The following is an 8,608-nucleotide window of genomic DNA, read 5'->3' as shown; positions in this document are numbered from 1 at the left end:
GTATTCTTTTTGCAAGATAAAACTGAAACCCAAGGGACCCTCAAGCGCTTCCTAAGGAGAGCTCAAAACGAGTTTGAGCTCAAGGTGAAAAAGATAAGGAGCGACAATGGGTCCGAGTTCAAGAACCTTCAAGTGGAGGAGTACCTTGAGGAGGAAGGGATCAAGCACGAGTTCTCCGCTCCCTACACACCATAGCAAAATGGTGTGGTAGAGAGGAAGAACAGGACGCTTATAGACATGGCGAGGACGATGCTTGGAGAGTTCAAGACCCCCGAGCGCTTTTGGTCGGAAGCCGTGAACACGGCTTGCCACGCCATCAACAGGGTCTACCTTCATCGCCTCCTCAAGAAGACGTCGTATGAGCTACTAACCGGTAACAAACCCAATGTTTCGTATTTCCGAGTTTTTGGGAGTAAATGCTACATTCTAGTGAAGAAGGGGTAGGAATTCCAAATTTGCTCCCAAAGCAGTAGAAGGGTTTTTGTTAGGTTATGACTCAAATACAAAGGCGTATAGAGTCTTCAACAAATCATTGGGTTTGGTTGAAGTCTCTAGCGATGTTGTATTTGATGAGACTAATGGCTCTCCAAGAGAACAAGTTGTTGATTGTGATGATGTAGATGAAGAAGAAGTTCCAACGGCCGCAATACGCACCATGGCGATTGGAGATGTGCGGCCACAGGAACAAGATGTGCAAGATAAACCTTCTTCCTCAACAATGGTGCATCCCCCAACTCAAGATGATGAGCAGGAGGCGTGTGATCAAGGGGGAGCACAAGATGATCTTGAAATGGAGGAAGAAGCACAACCGGCACCTCCAACCCAAGTTCGAGCGATGATTCAAAGAGATCATCCCGTCGACCAAATTCTGGGTGACATTAGCAAGGGAGTAACTACTCGATCTCGATTAGTTAATTTTTGTGAGCATTACTCCTTTGTCTCTTCTATTGAGCCTTTCAGGGTAGAGGAGGCCTTGCTAGATCCGGACTAGGTGTTGGCCATGCAGGAGGAGCTCAACAACTTCAAGAAGAATGAAGTTTGGACGCTGGTGCCTCGTCCTAAGCAAAATGTTGTGGGAACCAAGTGGGTGTTCCGCAACAAACAAGACGAGCACGGGGTGGTGACAAGGAACAAGGCTCGACTTGTGGCAAAAGGTTATGCCCAAGTCGCAGGTTTGGACTTTGAGGAGACTTTTGCTCCTGTGGCTAGGCTAGAGTCCATTCGTATTTTGCTAGCATATGCCGCTCACCATTCTTTCAGGTTGTTCCAAATGGATGTGAAGAGCGCTTTCCTCAACGGGCCAATCAAGGAGGTGTACGTGGAGCAACCCCCTGGCTTCAAGGATGAACGGTACCCCGACCACGTGTGTAAGCTCTCTAAGGCGCTCTATGGACTTAAGCAAGCCCCAAGAGCATGGTATGAATGCCTTAGAGACTTTTTAATTGCTAATGCTTTCAAGGTTGGGAAAGCTGATCCAACTCTTTTCACTAAGACTTGTGATGGTGATCTTTTTGTGTGCCAAATTTATGTCGATGACATAATATTTGGTTCTACTAATCAAAAGTCTTGTGAAGAGTTTAGCAGGGTGATGACTCAGAAATTTGAGATGTCGATGATGGGCGAGTTAAGCTACTTCCTTGGATTCCAAGTGAGGCAACTCAAGGATGGAACCTTCATCTCCCAAACGAAGTACACGCAAGACTTGATCAAGAGGTTTGGGATGAAGGATGCCAAGCCCGCAAAGACTCCGATGGGAACCGACGGACACACTGACCTCAACAAAGGAGGTAAGTCCGTTGATCAAAAAGCATACCGGTCTATGATAGGGTCTTTACTTTATTTATGTGCTAGTAGACCGGATATTATGCTTAGCGTATGCATGTGTGCTAGATTTCAATCCGATCCTAAGGAGTGTCACTTAGTGGCTGTGAAGCGAATTCTTAGATATTTAGTCGCTACGCCCTGTTTCGGGATATGGTATCCAAAGGGGTCTACCTTTGACTTGATTGGATATTCAGATTCCGACTATGCTGGATGTAAGGTCGATAGGAAGAGTACATCGAGGACGTGCCAATTCTTAGGAAGGTCCCTGGTATCATGGAGTTCTAAGAAACAAACCTCTGTTGCCCTATCCACCGCTGAGGCAGAGTATGTTGCCGCAGGACAGTGTTGCGCGTAACTACTTTGGATGAGGCAAACCCTCAGGGACTTTGGCTACAATTTGAGCAAAGTCCCACTCCTATGTGATAATGAGAGTGCTATCCGCATGGCGGAAAATCCTGTTGAGCACAGCCGCACAAAGCACATTGACATCCGGCATCACTTTTTGAGAGACCACCAGCAAAAGGGAGATATCGAAGTGTTTCATGTTAGCTCCGAGAACCAGCTAGCCGATATCTTTACCAAGCCTCTAGATGAGAAGACCTTTTGCAGGCTGCGTAGTGAGCTAAATGTCCTAGATTCGCAGAACTTGGATTGAATTGTAGCATACATGTATTTATGCCTTTGATCATGTACCTTATGCATTTTGTTGTTTATGTATGGTGCTCAAGTTGTAAAAGCACTCCTCGGACCTCACAAGTCCTTGTGCAAGTGATGCACGTATTTAGGGGGAGATGTGTTACAACTTGACCCTTTGAGACTAACTATGTGCTTGAGTTTGTTTGATTGAGTCTCAAAGGAGAATTGAAAGGGAAAAGGTGGACTTGGACCATGCAAGACTTCCACTGCACTCCGATGAAAGAGTAACTTTTCCAAGTTCATCTTTGTACTCTTATTGCCTTTATGCTCTTAGTTGAAGATTTTGGTGAGGCAATAGGATTAAGGGGCCAAGATTGATCCCATTTTGGTGCTTGATGCCAAAGGGGGAGAAAATAAAGGCCAAAGCGATAAATGGATCAGCTACCACTTGAGAGATTTTGAAAATATACCACTTGAGAGATTTTGAAAATATAGAATATAACTTTTGGTGTGTCAAAACACTTTATTGTCTCTCTTGTGCTTCTTGTGGGGAGAAATGTTGATTATGGGAAAAGGGGAGTTTTTGAAATCTTGAATTAATTTCTCTTGTAATGACTCTCTTTATGTTTCAACATGTGTATTTGACTTAGAGATAGAAATTTGAGTTCGATTTGCAAAAACAAACCAAGTGGTGGCAAAGGATGATCCATATATGCCAAAATTGAATCAACACAAATTTGAGTTCTTATTTGAATTGATTTTGTACTTGTTCTACTTGCTTTATGTTGTGTTGGCATAAATCACCAAAAAGGGGGAGATTGAAAGGGAAATATGCCCTTGGGCCATTTCTAAGTGTTTTGGTGATTTAGTGTCCAACACAAATGGCTAAGTATAAAATGGTGGATAAAGTACAAATCAAGGATAAAGGTATGTTTCTCAGACTTAGTACATTGTTTTAGAGACTAATGTATTGTGTCTAAGTGCTGGAAACAGGAAAAATCGAATTGGAATTGTCTTGGCTTGAGCAGCCAAGACTCTGCTCAGTCTGGGAGCACCGGACTGTCCGGTGGTGCACCGGACAGTGTCCGGTGCGCCAGGCTGGCTCGAGCGAACTGGCCGCTCTCGGGAATTCACCGGCGACGTATGGCTATAATTCACCGGACTGTCCGGTGTGCACCGGACTGTCCGGTGAGCCAATGGTCGGGCGGGCCAACGGTCGGCCGCGCGATCTGCGCGGGACACGTGGCCAAGCCAACGGCTAGAAGGGGGCACCGGACTGTCCGGTGTGCACCGGACATGTCCGGTGCGCCAACGGCTCCCAAATCTGCAACGGTCGGCTTCGCCATTTAAGGAAAGAAATCGGGCACCGGACATTGTCCGGTGTGCACCGGACTGTCCAGTGTGCCAGGCGACAGAAGGCAAGAATTGCCTTTCTGGATTGCTCTCAATGGCTCCTAGCTGCCTTGGGGCTATAAAAGGGACCCCTAGGCGCATGGAGGAGGATATCAAGCATTCTCAAAGCATTCCTAAGCACTAAGACATCGATTCCGCGCCTTTGATTCTTTGTGATAGCAATTAGAGCTCTAGTTGAGTTGTGAACTCATTGAGTTGTGTTGTGAGCTCTTGTTGCGATTTGTGTGCGTGGTGTTGCTGTGATTTCTTGTCTTGAGTGTGTTGCTTATCCCTCCCTTACTCCGTGCTTCTTTGTGATCATCTAAGTGTAAGGGCGAGAGGCTCCAAAGTGTGGAGATTCCTCGCAAACGGGATATAGTAAAGCAAGCAAAACACCGTGGTATTCAAGTGGGTCTTTGGACCGCTTGAGAGGGGTTGATTGCAATCCTCGTCCGTTGGGACGCCACAACGTGGAGTAGGCAAGCGTTGGTCTTGGCCGAACCACGGGATAAACCACTGTGCCATCTCTGTGATTGATCTCTTGTGGTTATTGTGTTTTGTTGAGACTCCTCTCTAGCCACTTGGCAATTATTGTGCTAACGTTAATCAAGTTTTTGTGGCTTAAAGTTTAAGTTTTACAGGATCACCTATTCACCCCCCCCCCCTCTAGGTGCTCTCAGTTCTCCCCCTGCTCTCTCTAATCCGTCTATACTTACATTTTCTCGTTATTCTTTCCTCTTGCACCTGTCCTTTTGGCAAACTCCAACTCCTCCAAATCAGTCAAGATCAGAGTCGGCAACATCTTCATCAAGTGTGTATCAATGCTCTTGTTAAGGGGGTTAGCCGCTAACCCCAATGAAGACAATGCAATCAACATCAACCAACAAGATCAGAGTGGCACAACGAAAGCGTGTGTGGGTCCTAACCCACAGGTCCAGGAGATCCTCAAGAATTGCATCAATCGGTCTCAAGCATTTGAAGGTCAAAACAACCAATCCACAAGTCAAGCCGACGGAGTCAAAGTTGAGTCAGAACAAGCTATGAAAGACTAATGAATCAATCTCATTTTCTTGCTAGCCTCTTCTTGAATCTCGAGGGCGAGATTCTGTTAAGGGGGTTAGATTTGTAACACCCTGAATTTGGGGGTATAAAATTTCTTTTCTAATATCCACCAAATTCAGGTGTTACTCTCTCAGTTTCGCTTTCCTTTCTCTTTTTCCTAAAAATAGAGAATTATTTTGTTTTATAATAGCGTAAACCTAGTGGAATGAGCCCTAGAGACACTTTGGTTGTTGCATTCATGACGTTGCATGGTGTTTCTAAGTGCAAAATGTGTTTGAAACATGTTAACATATCTTATAGAAGCGCTCGGTAAATTTTCATATTTTTCGGAATATTTTTCTATTTTCAAGAAAACCAAAATCTATTTATTTGAGGAACTTAAAAATGTTTTTAGAAATTCTAACTATGTTTTTTGAGTTCATTAGGTGCCAAAACATTTATAGGAAATTTTCTGGAATTTTTGAAAGCATATATAATATTTTGAGCACAAAATATGGATTTCTAGGCTTTTCCGAATTTTAAAAATGGTAAAATCCGAATTTTAACCGAATTTTCATCTCATCCAAACCCTAGATATATATACATGTCCGGCTTCATCTCGTCGAGCCAGTTCCAGAACACGAAACGTTTTCTCCAAATCCAATTCCTAGCTCCCGATATTGCTCGCCGAAGTTCGGGGCAGTTCCAACTCCGGCGAGCAATTACTCTCAATCCATACATCGTCTGTGGAATTCGAGGGTACCGCTGCGTTCGTCTTGTCGAGGGCTTCGTCGCAGCGCGTTCGGTTCGTCGATTGGATCTCCGAATCTCCGGCAATCGACGGATTTTCTCTCGGCTCTGGCGATGGTCTTCTTCCCCGGTGAACTTCCTCCATGGATTTCAACCTAATTCTTCTTTTCTTCTCTCCTCCATGCGCAGCCCCTCTCTCTCTCTCCCACGGATCCCTGGCGTCGCGGCCCCAGCCCTGTGCGCGCGCTCGCCCTACCCGTGGCGCCACGGTGGCGGCCGGCCATGGCAGCCGAGCGGCTTAGGGCACGGCAGCCCGCGGCGGCGGCGGGGCCTCCTGCACCTGCGCGCGTGGCGCGGCAGCACGGCTCGGCGGCGTGGCGCCGGCACCCACAGCGGCGGCCGAGCTCACCCCCTGCGCAGCCCACCATGGCCATAGAGAGAAGAACGTGAGGTGGAGAGGAAGAAGACGATGGCAGTTTCGTAAATTTAGTCCGCGCGAATTACAATATGGTTTAAAACATTCATAACTTTTGCGTTACCCGATTCGATTCATTAAAGTTGCGTTAGATTCGTATTAAAATTATCTTAATTTAGAAATATTTACCCCAATTTTTGCACATTTTATTTAATTTAGTTAAACGTTTGTTTAACCAGTGGCTACTAGAACGAAGTTTCAATTTAAAAACCTAATTTAGGAATTCGATTTGCGCATTTATAATTAGTCACCAATACGATTAACCTTAACTGAAATGTTATTTATTAATAATTATTTAGTTTAATCACGTTGTTTATTTATTAGTTTCGCATGTCGGTCCGCGCGTGCCGCGGTGTTGTTTCGCGCACGTCGTCGCGTGTCGTTCGCGGCGCGTGTTGTTCGCACGCGTTGTCGTGTGCCGTTCGCGTGTGTCGTGCGCCTTGCCGCGTGCCGTTCGCGCGTATCGCGCGCTAAGTCGTTTGTGTCCGCGCGTTGCGCACATCGTGTTTGCACGTCGTGCGTCGTTAATTCGTCTCGCTTAGAATCACTCATATTCATTAAGTTACTTGCTTAACTGTCAACTATTAAAATAGTAAGTTAGTCAAAACTAAGTAGTAGTATTAATTTACATTTGATTAATATCAATTAATATAATTATGTTGAATTGGATGTTCTAATTAGGACTTGTTTAACGTAAACGCGTTAACCCCTCGACCGTAGCTTCGACTATCGTGGTTCTTTTCCTCGCGTAACCGTAGAGACGCTCTCTATTTTATATTGCTCGCTTTTATAACATTTTATCTTGTATGGTGTAATGTTCTTATGCATATGTATATGTTTGTTTGCTTGTGCCTGTTCCTCTTTGCGTCGCGTTGCGATTAGATCGCGGATCATTTCTGAGCTTCGAGGAATCGACGGTCAAGCTTCGGCGACCAAATGACCCAGCTCTTCGAGTTCTACAAGGCTGAAGATTCTGAGCATCTGTTTGGTGAAGGCAAGTGTCCTCTGACCTATTATGTCCCATTTACTTTATAATTCATCAACCCGCATACCATGATCAACCTAAGGATTGACTAGCTTTGTATTTACCTTGTCCTTGATTACCTTTTGTGTTATTATGGTTAGCTTCATGCTATTGCTTTACTTTAATCAATGAACATGATGTGAACACTTATGATACGATGTTGTCTCTATGATTATGATGTTGGACTGGTGATACTTTAGGGGGCTCGAGCGGTTTCTCGAGTGCCTCTCCGTAAGGACCTGTTCGTTGGATGACCGCCCGGGAAAACAGTGCAACCATGAGGGTAGAATGGGATGCCCTTAGCTGAATAATTAGAGAAACTGGGGTGTAGTTCGCTTCGCCGTCGTGCCGTTAATGGGGCTCGGTGTATGCGGCTCGCTCTGCCAAGGTTGGTTCGCCCCTTGGGGAGGAGTGCGGTGCATTTAGGAAACCTAACGGGCGGCTACAACCTCAGGGAATCTTTGTAAAGGCTTCGTAGTGAATCACTGGCCATTCACCTTGGGAGTGAATAAGGGTCTTGTAAGCCCGGGCTAGAGAGGGAATCACGGCTTGTGGGTAAAGTGCGCAACCTCTGCAGAGTGTTATGAAACTGATATATCAGCCGTGCTCGCGGTTATGAGCGGCCAAGGGAGCTCCATTGATTAGAGACACATTGATCAGAGATGGTTTGTTTACAGATGATGATGAGGATGATGGTTATCATTATGCTTATGGTAATGGTAAGTGGTATTCTTTCTGTTTGGAAAGGGTACTTTGGGTTAATAACTTGGGTTAATGCTAAAACCTGGCTTTCTACTAGTAATAATAACCTGACCAACTAAAAGCAACTGCTTGACTTAACTCCACATAAAGCTAGTCCACCTCAGCCAAAAAGGACATTTGCTGAGTACGTTGATGTGTACTCACCCTTGCTTTCACAAAACACCAGGTTGCCTTTGGTGCAATTTATGCTCAGGTAAAGAAGAAGGCGTCGAGGTGGATCTCCAGGAGTTCCAGGACGTCGACGAGTTCAAGGATTAGGCTAGCGACCTCCCCCAGTCAGCTGCCTGTGGTGGGTTGTTTACGTTGGCTACGTTTTGATTCTGTGTACTTTGATTTATATTATGTAAATGACTCTAGTCTGTAATATTATTACTTACTCTTTATTGTAATTCGAAGCATTGTGCTATGATGAGTCATTTATGTAATCGCTGTGTACGTGAATGACTGATCGTGGCACGTACATGGTTCGCATTCGGTTTACCTTCTAAAACCGGGTGTGACAGTACCATATGACAAAAAGTTGCGATTGATACTGAACAAATTATTGTAATCATTTGTAAATATCTTGTAATACCATTTTACCTTTTTGCTTCATGTATGAACTACTTTGCTATGGACGAAACAACTGCTAGTAACCTTTTGAGCCGAAGGCGAAAAACATCTTCCCTTCTTTTCGTTCACATCGAAGCATTTTCATATGCAAC

This window comes from Zea mays, chromosome 3 (assembly GCF_902167145.1).
Source record: "Zea mays cultivar B73 chromosome 3, Zm-B73-REFERENCE-NAM-5.0, whole genome shotgun sequence".
NCBI lineage: Eukaryota > Viridiplantae > Streptophyta > Magnoliopsida > Poales > Poaceae > Zea > Zea mays.
The sequence above is the reverse complement of the archived record's forward strand: the minus strand, read 5'-3'. Positions refer to the sequence as shown.